This window comes from Cetorhinus maximus, chromosome 6, assembly GCF_964194155.1.
Source record: "Cetorhinus maximus chromosome 6, sCetMax3.hap1.1, whole genome shotgun sequence".
In the NCBI taxonomy this organism is placed as follows: domain Eukaryota; kingdom Metazoa; phylum Chordata; class Chondrichthyes; order Lamniformes; family Cetorhinidae; genus Cetorhinus; species Cetorhinus maximus.
This window is the reverse complement of record NC_135884.1, coordinates 119,913,325-119,924,166: the sequence shown is the minus strand read 5'-3', so window position 1 is coordinate 119,924,166 and position 10,842 is coordinate 119,913,325. Positions and strand designations below refer to the sequence as shown.

Sequence of the window (10,842 nt, the reverse complement as noted above, 5' to 3'; positions counted from 1 at the left end):
TAGTAGTGGTTATGTCCATTCTTTGGTTATATTTTCTGCATTCTACCCATTTTTATATATCTAAAAGGATTTGCAAATCTAATAACTCAACAGCACACATTCTCTATTAAATTTACATTTAAGACATTCATCTTTCTATGTTCTATTCAAACACTTCTTGTCAATGATTGTGTGTTTCAAGTTAAATCTGAGACCAGATTAAATGTTAGTCTCATAATTTTGAAGATATTTTATTAAAAAAAAAGCCAGCCACCGCTGGTTCAAATTTTATTGCAAGCAGGATAAATGCTTTTCAGTAGTTCATAGTGCAGCCATGTTAAGTCAAATTAAACTATATGTCATCTAATAACATTGTACTTGAAGGCAAAGATCTCAAGTTAGTCCTCTGCTATTTTAAGAATACACAGTATTGCTACAATTAAGTGGCCTTTATGTTAAAGCTTGAAGATTTTGGCAGTGGGTAGAGTACACTTGCTTTAAATCTGTGGGTAAGTATTGAATGTAGAAGAGGAAGGTGTATCAGGAAGCACAGTAAAATTGTCAGCTTTTCTGAAGGTACAGTCGCCTTGGTTACGCCTCAGTGGCCATGAAACCGAGTCTGCAAAAGCTGAAGAACTCAGCTCCTGAAAGCCTCATCAGGACTTGTCATCGCTCTAATGAATATCATTTAAATTGCTTTGTATATTGAAGGAGTTTGGATGTCGATTTAATTTGCGCATGTGTTTGAGTTCTTCTGCTTGGCTAGGCTAACAGAGAGTAACAGTCTAATGAAAAGTGAGTTGGTGACAGTGTGATGAGCCAGATCCCAATCAGACTTGTTTGAAGGGTTATTTTGACAGAGTATAGAAGTCAAGAAAGTAGAATTAAAACAGGATGCATCGATTTCTTGTGTTTTCCCCATTTTTCTCTGTTAACTTTTTTTTCCCTTGTCTGTGTTGAAGTGAGACCTGTTTTATTTTTCATAATTTATAGAAGCTTTCACTGCGTGAACCTAATTTTGTGATCGTGCTCAAGCACATATTGAGGAAATTATTTAGGAGTATTAAAATCAAAAGTGGCCTCTCAAACTAATGATGTGACTTTTCTAAATATTTTGCTCACAGCAACACATGGTTTAAATTCTTTGATCTCAGCATGTTATTTTGTTGGAAAATGTTTTGTGCTAACTAATGAGGTCGTTTGTCACTAAGTTTGAAGCAGAATTGTTTAAGAATTGATTCATTGTTTTTATATTGTTAATAAACAGATGTACACAAGCAGACACTTTAAGAATCTTCAGTGTGCAGACCGCATATGCTGCAGCTTCTTACCCTTATTCACACACCTTTCACATTTGTGCATATGTGTGTTTATGTCTTTAAATACAAAAAAAAGTAAGTTGGCTTTAATATGTAAGAAAATAGTTATTCTTTTTGTATGTTTTAAAATCTGCCTTCAGTGTGATGTGTTCCTGAAAGTCATTATAGACAGCTTGCAGTGCATCATGACAGAAAGCTGCATAGTGTTAATTGGACATGAGATGATAGAATGGGAACATTTAAAGTGTAGGCTGATTAGTTTACATTTTGTGTTATCTGGATATGAATTGCTGAGATTAAAAGTTGAAGAAAGAACAAAACTTGAGATTTTTAATAATCAGAAATCAAATGGAACTCTCAAATTAGGGGAAAAAAATCATTGAACTGAATTTTGTTTTTTGCAGGAGTCATTTCTGGCACTTGGATGATACTCTGCTGCAGTAAGCAAAACCCAATGCCTTTACAGCATTTAGCATTCAGAAATAAGTGAGCATCCTGGCATCATTTTTTAAATTTCTGTTCATTAGTATGGTTAGTGATCTACAAACTAAAAGAGCATTTTGGAAGGTGTTTCAAAAATCTGCCAGATGAATAGCCTAGTCAGGCAAGAAACAAATTTGTCTTAATGTTACAAATGCTAAGTTTGACTATTTGTACCATGATGACTTGACTGTTGTGTTTATTCGGTTCCAAATTTAGAACTTTTCATTATCTTATTTTAACCGTATTAAATTGAAGACAAGAAATGTCAAATTTTGGGGATAAACTTCTTTGCAGTTTATTATACTATAAAGTATTTGTTTTACTGAAGAGCATTCTTGTATAATAATTGGAAACATGTTTTTGTTGACAACACTTCACTGTACTGGTACTGTATGGCTTAACAGCATGTATCACAATGCTTAGTGTTTGGCAGGTTCATAGTTTTACCTGTATTTTAAATAGTCATAGACAGATTAAAACGGACCAGGTAAAAGATTCTTCAGAAGTAGCAAAGCAACGGCTGTCTGAGGCTGATCCAATCACGCTTTGATTGGCTGGAGAATTGCTGTGAGCTTAACTAGCTTGCAGGTTGAAATGGAAGGCAGTCTCTCAGTGCGTAATTAAATGATAAGTTCATATTCATGGGACAATTGTAAGTTACTGAGTCTGTCATAGACTACGCCAAAAATAGTCAGTCTCATGATGAATACCCTTATTAACAGCTACACTGCTCTCTGTTCATTGAATCTGGCCTGGGAATACTTTCAGATGAAGCCCTGTTTGTAGAGTGTGTCCCTGCAGATCATTTAAAAAGAATCTTGGGAAAGACAAGGGAGAATCTGATCCCTAATCAAAACATACATCTTTACAGAATTTGATAAGAATAATATTGTAAAACATGTTTGCCAGACATGGATGAATTTCAGCTCAAAAGAACCCTAAAGAAGCATAATCTTTGGTAAATAAAAATGTTTTTTTGTTATATAGCAATTATGTCTTAACCACATGATTGATGATTCCATAAGAATTTCATAAATTACTATTAAAATGCATAGGATATATTATAGTTCCTTTGAGCTATTTTAAAACATTGGTGCTGAAATTTCAAATATTGTGCATCTGACCAGATTTCCAATGCTACAGTTTCCAACAATCTCAACCAGAAAAAAATCGCAACAATGAACTGTTGGTGAATACACTAAAACTCACATCATGTCAGGAAATTAATTGTTATAGCCATTTCAAAATGGTCAAAGAATGAGACATCTTAACTCCTTTACTGCCAAAGATGCCATTTGAGATTGTTGCCACAGTATCCCCTGATGCCAGGAACACATCAGATGATATCAGGTGTGCAGAATGGGTGTAGACTGTAGCAAAGTGACAACCCAATGGGAATCTGTAGCATATGAGTTAATACAAGAGTGAAAATGCTAGTTTCTCTTAGGATATTTGCACACACTATATGTGCGTACACCCCAGATTTTCTTGATGTACATGGAAGAGAATCAGCGCTGCTTTCTGCCTGCATGTTGAACATGAATGCCATTGGGCTGGTGTGGTACATGCAACAGAATTCTTATCAGCTACTTCAAATGGTGCTAGTTTTACAAGATCAAATTTCATTCTATTTTCTTTGAGTTACCTATTTATCCAGCATTATCCACATGCACTACAATCAGCAAATCAACCTAATAATCCTTCAGCTATAACTATAATTCCATAGGGGGAAGAAATTAAATGGTTTCATATAATGGAGGATTCTTTGTTGTAAATTGTGTACATGTTGCAACTAATTAAAAGCCTGCTCTTCGTCCATTTGCAGCCTGTTTCAACTTAAAGCAGAAGTTTGCAAGTATTAATGGAGCCCGTACAGCATCTGGTAGCAGTTGTTCAGAAAAGCTGAATATTAATTACAAGAATTGTGAATAAAATTTGGTTCATAACTTGTAAATATAACACGTATCACTCTCTAAAATCTCTAGTGAGGAGGTGGTGGAAATGGAGGGTAGTGGAGTCAAAATCGAGGTAGTCAACTTATTACCTCATTCCCACTTGACCGTCATTTCCTGGAGCCTTCTGTTGGGTCGGCCCAGTGTCTGCCTGAACGAGATGGGAATCCCTGCAAAAAGGGAATTCTGTAAAATACATAGAACACCGGTGTTATTTGTATGGCCCACAGGAAACTCTGTATTCTGTAAGCATTTTTCAGTAGTTCCTAGCGGAGTAAACTCTGGTGAACAAGACTAAGAAACCTGAAAAGTAAGCATTAAAATTGTTTTTATCGAACCAAGAGTAACAGGAATTCCTCCTCCAGCCTCCACAAGAATAATGTGGGCTACTGACATTCTGGGCTCCCCCATGCATTATGACTGCATGCTGGCTGGGCCTACCTTTCTGTTGGCCAGTTGGGCATCAGTAATCTGCAGTGGAACACCTGTTTCGGGTGTGAAGCTCGCCACTGCATGTTAAAATGTTAATATGTTCTGTCTTCCAAGTGAACTGAGCCTCGATCCTACTGCAGGTATTGGCAGACATGATTCACCACCGGATGCTCGATAGTTGAAGTCTCCCTTTTGTGTCTGTGCACACAGTGTCTACTCATTGGAGTTAGCAATTTCAGCTCCCACACAACCCTACACTTTTTACCTTATAAGTTATGACAGCATTGGACTGTATTAGGTCAAGTAAAGTTTATGTGGTAGATGCAAACTACAGTTCCTTCTAAATTGCCTACTAATAAGTCCAGTCCCTTAACCTTGTAATATCCCTTTATGCACCGATGTATTTCTTTACTGACATGCTCGGTCATCTCTGAGGGAGGGCATCTAATCAGTGCTAGTTTTGGGGCAGTTTTATGGTAGACCTTGTGCAAAACACAGCTTGCATAAGTAAAAGGTGAGCACTGCAGTGTGATAATCCCACCAAATTCTCTTATGCAGAAGATCCATTTGTAACATTGCAGTTTGACTATGATTCCATAGGGATTTTGGTTCTTTAATATAACACATTTTGTATTGAATTTACATATTTCACATTGCTGTATTAGCTTGAATCGCAACCAGATATAAAATTGCCATAACTTGCAGACAGCAGGTGGTATTTGGTCCAATCAGATCTATGCCTCCTTACAAAATTCACTGAGATAAAGTATTATTTACTTAACCTGCAATATTAAATAATCCAATTTCTACTTCTGAGATTATGTAACACTTCAAATTTGAAAATGCCCTCTGAATGATGACATTGCTGCACCGTGAATTAATAATAGTGTCAAAAATCTTCCATCACATTCCCTCAAAAATTGCAAAGTGGTGAATTATAAAAGGTTATGCATATAACAGTGAACACCCCTAGTCCTTGTCTAGTAGCCTGACTCCGTCAGATAGTTCAATTTCAATGGTTTTTAAAGTAATTTGACCAACCATATTTTATGACATCATTTTATTGTAGCAAAGCATATAGTTTTCATTTATTGGAGAGGAAAATTTTCAAGAGCCATACAAATTTTAAAAAGCTGTCAGATCTTCATTGTTCTGATGCTGCAACATTAGTTCGCATTTTTTTTCCAGTGTTCTATGCTCTAATATTTCAGAATCAGATCCGGTTACAGACTGGGTAATATATCTCAGATTGTTGGATAATTAACAGCCATGCAACAGTGTAAAACTAAACTAATACAAGATACATCTCCTCAAGGTCACACCTTTATTTACTGACAAATTGAAGCAAACAAAATGTAAATATGTTAAAGAGAAACATTGCTTATTATAACTATTACTGCAACCATTTCACAATTATTGGCTTCCCTTCCGAACATAGAATTGGTTATTTAGCTGCAGATGTGTTATTTATTATGTTATGTTATTTATCTGCAATTGTAATTAGATCACTACACTATGGATTCAGACAGAAGACACTCCATATGAGGAAAACATAACACAAGTCTCGATCCAGCAAAAGAAAACAACACTGTAGATTTCAGTTTAAGCAGATTCATCTTCCGTGCTGAAGATAAACCAGTCTAGGTCAAAAAAAGAATTACAGATGGTCAGAATAATAATTCAAATAAATTTGTTTTACATATATTCACTGTTCATTATAGAGTGTCATAAATCATTATTTACCCAGGCGATATGTATGGCCTCTGTTGCATTGCTTCTTTCTGCATGATTTGACCTAGGTCAGAAATCATGGAAAATAACCTTTAATATGTTCTAAATGACCAGTTTGTAAAATTCAAATTGCACGGACACACATGGTAAAACTGAGAATATTTTTGTAAGTGCAGTAATGTGGAAAGAGCATTTCACGAACTAAATTCAAAATGTGATAGTACAATAAACCCGTTAGCTTAGTCAGGGAAACAGACACAGCCCCATAGCAGCGGCAGCAGCAGCTACAGTCTACACAAATAAGCATGTTGCACAATAAATACAAGTCATTGCTTTAATTAGGAATTCAATTGCAGTTGGAAACCACTTGCCTCCAGTGAGATTATACCATTTAACATTTCTATTAACATTTTTAATCGCTCTTCTTCGTTTCAATTTACCCTGCTGTGTTTTCATCAACACATGTAAAACCTCTTGTTTTCTCTTTTTAAAACATTAATAGTATGGGAAAATTGCAATTGTGAATTTTTATTGAAAGAAATATAATTTAAGGAGGTATTCATAGGACCTGTATTTTGCATATTTTCATGATGTGGTGCCTTTAGCATAGGTGTGAAAAATATACTCAACTAACAGAAGAAAAAATGCAGACTATTCACTGAACCTTGGTTGCATTCACACAGGTCAGGAAGCTAGTAAGAATTTAGAAGTACAGTAAAACCAGAGGCCCACTTTAGAGTGACAGATAACATAAAATAGTTTACAAAAGGGACTGAGATTCCTGTCTTTGCTAATGTTAGCAAAAACATAGGCTTGAGTGCAAAAACAGTGAACTAAGTAAGATTGGTCAGGGTAGCAATTTTGGCTCATTATTCTACAGGATTTTTTTCTTCAGAGGACAAGATTGTTCTGGAGTCTAATGGAATTTCAACACTGTATAGGTTGGAAAATAAAGCACAGATTCATGTATAACTGAGGATAAATTTGTTTGCAACCTAACCATTGCAAATTTCTGAATTCCAGTTTGGTACATCACCTTGACTTGGATGCAGACAGATATATAAAGTGCATACCCAATTCTGTCCTTTAGCATGAGAAAAATTTGCCATTGTCCATGACCAAACTTGATGTCCCGTTGTTGACTGTCTCTCACACGCATGCAGAGATGCTAAAGGACAGTGGAAGAGTTCAAAGGCAGTCAAGGCCATTTTCTTGTCAACCACTAAAAGTGACTCAATGATAAAATAACAACTCCAAAACAAAATACCATCTGTTGTCTTTAGAAACCTTTCTGATGGCCTCAAAGAAAAATGAAACATAGATCAAACCATCTTCTAGTCTTGTGAAGGTCACAAAAGCGCTTGCAATGGTAATAAAGACAGTGATTTGTATTTTAAATTTAGCAAGAGAAATTAATTGATACTTGTTTGCTGAATTTAACACACCAAAAAACAGGAATTTCTAGTATTTATGACCTCTCTAGATGGCAACAGGTTTAAGAGTTATACAACATAATAGCTACACACAAAATAATACAGCAAATTGTCATTAAAATTCATCAGAAAACTGACAACCAATAAAAAAAAGCCAAAATATTAAGGTTAAATAAATCTCAAAGCCAATTGTAAACTTGCTGTGGTCCAGTAAGGAATTCATACAATATGTGACAGCATGTGACTTTTACTGTGTTTACATTCACAGATAACTCATCCAAACTGAATGTGGTATCAAAGTATTCACATTCATCTGTACTCCACCATTGAATGTCAGATGGTTTGAGATAACCAGCCCAGCAATTGTGCTGTTTTTCCCTTGGCAACAAGTGTACATAAATTCAGATCAGCCTATTTACATCAACTGATTCAAATCTTATTGTTTCATAGTCACCTTTAAACCAGAGTTCAGAGGTGAGAGTTGCAGGTTCAGTTTTTCATGCAAATACACTACGAATGCAAATTTAAATTTGCAGTCTGAACTTATGTGACCATATTTAAAAGAACCTACATTTATATAGAACCTGTCAGAGGCCCAGATGGCCCAAACTGTATGACAGCGAAGAAGCTATTAATGACTTGCAGTCAGTGTTGCAATTCAAGGAATACACAAGGCAATTTTATGCACAGCAATATCCAACAAACAACAACCAGATTAATGACCAGATAAACTCTTTTAGTGACGTTTAGTACTAGAGGATCTTTTATGCCCACCATGGGAGCAAAATGGGCCTTGGTTTAACTTCTCATCTCAAAGACAGTACCTCCAAACTGTGCAGTATCCCCTCAGTTGCTGCACTGGGGAGTCAGCTGAGGTGACATGCTCAAATCTCTGGAGTAGGTCGTAAACCTATAAACTTCTAAGGCAAGTGTGCTATCACTGAGCCCACACTGATACAAATTTTTAACCATAAATCCGCATTTATTCAAAGTGACTCCACCAAAAAGGAAAACAAGCACTTGGAAATGTGGCTAGTTCAGGAAAGCTGTTGTGAGATGAGTAAAATGCATCTGTAATTTCCAACTTCATATTCGATTGGAAAATTTACATAAACATTGTGAAAAGATTGACGTCTCCTTGTTTAGGATTCATGTATTGGATTGGTTCACCAATGAGTAAATCTCTGCTTTTTATCACTTAGTATAGGTGATCGCCTTAGACAGCAGAAACATATTCATAAATTTGGCCTAATTTTATTTTGGAGGATCCGAATCAGGATACAAGGACAGCTTACACCAAATCCACAGAGCCAAAAAGCTGGGTTTTAATGTGCAGACCTGCAGGGAGCAAGGTGAAGTGTGTGTGTGGGGTGGGGGTTATTTAAGTGAGTCTTTCAGTCACTCTTAATGCATCCATTTCATTAGCATTTTATTTCCATGTTTTTCATTCAATCAGTAACAGCAGGCATGATGACAACCAGCTTCTCAACTCCAGTATTTAAAAGGACAATCCAAACATGCAAGTAGAAGGAGTTCAAGTTAGCTGCCAGTGAGTGTTGGAATGGAGATCGGAGAGGAAAACGGCTGCACCCTGCTTCACAGATGTCCCCCAGGATATGCTACTGGGGGCTGTGAGGAGTAGGAGCTAGATACTATTTCCCAGCGCTGTGAGGAAGCCAATTGCAGCTGCAACCAAGAAAGCATGATTGGAGATGGCCAAGGAGGTTAACAGCAATGCTACACTCATGGTCCCAATACAGGAAGAGATTTACGGACCCAACCAGGGCAGGAAAGGTGAGAGTAGTTGTACATTCAGGTGCATCATGATGTGCATATCATCTTAATCTTCTCACTTTGTCTTCTCAAGCTTACTCCAACACTTCACTCCTAACACCTCGTGCATCGATCGCTTTCTGTCTGTGCACTTCCTCACATCCCCATCCATTCATCCCCACCACTGGCACTCATCCTCATCTTAACGCAATGCCATGCCTCTCCCTCATAGTGACTCTCAACAAATGTCCATCCATTGAATAAACACATGGCATTACTCTCAGTCGCAAGTCTTTTCTTTCCCTCTCCCAGGCATTCTGTGCTCTCCTGTATGAAGGGAAAGAACTGAACAGACCTTCCACCCATCTCGCAATTAACAGCTATAGAGGCGCAGGGCTCCAGCAGAGTGTCAGTGGTTCCTGCCTGTCAGAGATGGGGGTCCCCCAGCTGCCAAATGACAGTATTAAATATCACAGAACCATGTGATGTACAATCGTCAGTCATGTTAACTTGATATCAACAGCGAGTGAAATATAATCATGTTCATAATAATGTCCATCGCTCTTACCTTGACAATACTCATTCACAGTCTTTTATCTCCCAAAAGGCCTTTGTTTATCCAGAAAGAGGTGGACAAGATCCCTGACCACAATTCCTCCAAGGAAATCAGTCTCGCTGAAAGTGCATCATCACGGGACTCATCCAGAATTTGCACCAGCTCAGATACTCTCAATTCTGTGGGACAGGTTAGTGAGGTCATTGGGTTTTCACATTGTGAGTTACACTTCACAAGTAAACAAGGGCAGATAGTGGAGTCAGGGACAGGATGAAGAGTCCATGTTGGAGGGCACAGGCCTCTCCAAGCTCTGCCCCAATGGACACAGATGCCACACCCTGAGGATCATCGATGAAAAGTATATTCATTGAAGAGCAGCAGAGATTGGACAATGTACTGACAGGCATTCCAAGTACACTGTCCACAATTACCAGACAGATTGCAGGGGAATGCCTCAAGAATGAATGGTTCCGGTCACAGGCCATTGTGATAGTGTCTTCTTCCATGGATAGAGGAGCCAAATGCATGGAGTCTAAATGCAGCAATCAACCAAGTGCATGCAGGCCTTTGACAAGGGCTTGCAGGCTCTGGATGCCAGTTTGAGTAGAATGACTGATACTTCAGCCTTGACCTTGTACCGCAGATCTACAGTAGTGTTCTCTAGCAAGATAGCAGGAAAGTGTGGGCAATGAGTGCGATGATGACAAAAGTGAACATGGAAGTGGGACTCTGCTTAAAATACTTTGACTTCTCACCTGTTGCAGCCTCCATCCCCCCCAGCTCCCCACTCGCAGTCAATACGAAGCCTGCTGCCTTGTGGCTTGATGGCCAGGTCTGCTCCTGCACAGGTGCAGATGGAGCTGTTTATAATGGGTCCCTCATTGGCTGAGATCATTGGTCAATAGCGTCTCAATAATCAGAACAGCATATCACTAGCTCTGCAGCACAGGGCTTGCACCACGTAGAAGAGCTAGGAAAAGGAAGAGTGAATATTTGAAGATTTCATAGTTCTGATGAAAGGTCATTGACCTGAAACATTAACTCTCTTTCTCTCTTCACAGATGCTGCCAGACCTGCTGAGTATTTTCAGTATCTTCTGTTTTTATTTCAGGTTTCCAGCATCATAGTATTCTCCATGTTGTTTGATTAGTGAAGATTTGTAGTTGCATGAAGGCATGCACATG

At 37.9% G+C, this 10,842-nt stretch overlaps 1 protein-coding gene across 2 annotated transcripts in view; it reads left to right on the top strand.

Moving 5' to 3' along the window:
• Positions 1-10,842, top strand: part of tshz3b (teashirt zinc finger homeobox 3b) — a 107,922-nt gene that overhangs the window by 71,843 nt on the left and 25,237 nt on the right. Inside the window, exons 4-5 of one of the 2 annotated variants that reach the window (XR_013576930.1) lie at positions 1,703-1,784; positions 8,786-9,123. The gene's annotated coding sequence lies outside the window, so the exon portion shown is untranslated. Of the gene's footprint in view, positions 1-1,702; positions 1,785-5,669; positions 5,917-8,785; positions 9,124-10,842 lie in introns of those variants that run through there. The other variant, XR_013576931.1, reaches the window with a different exon arrangement.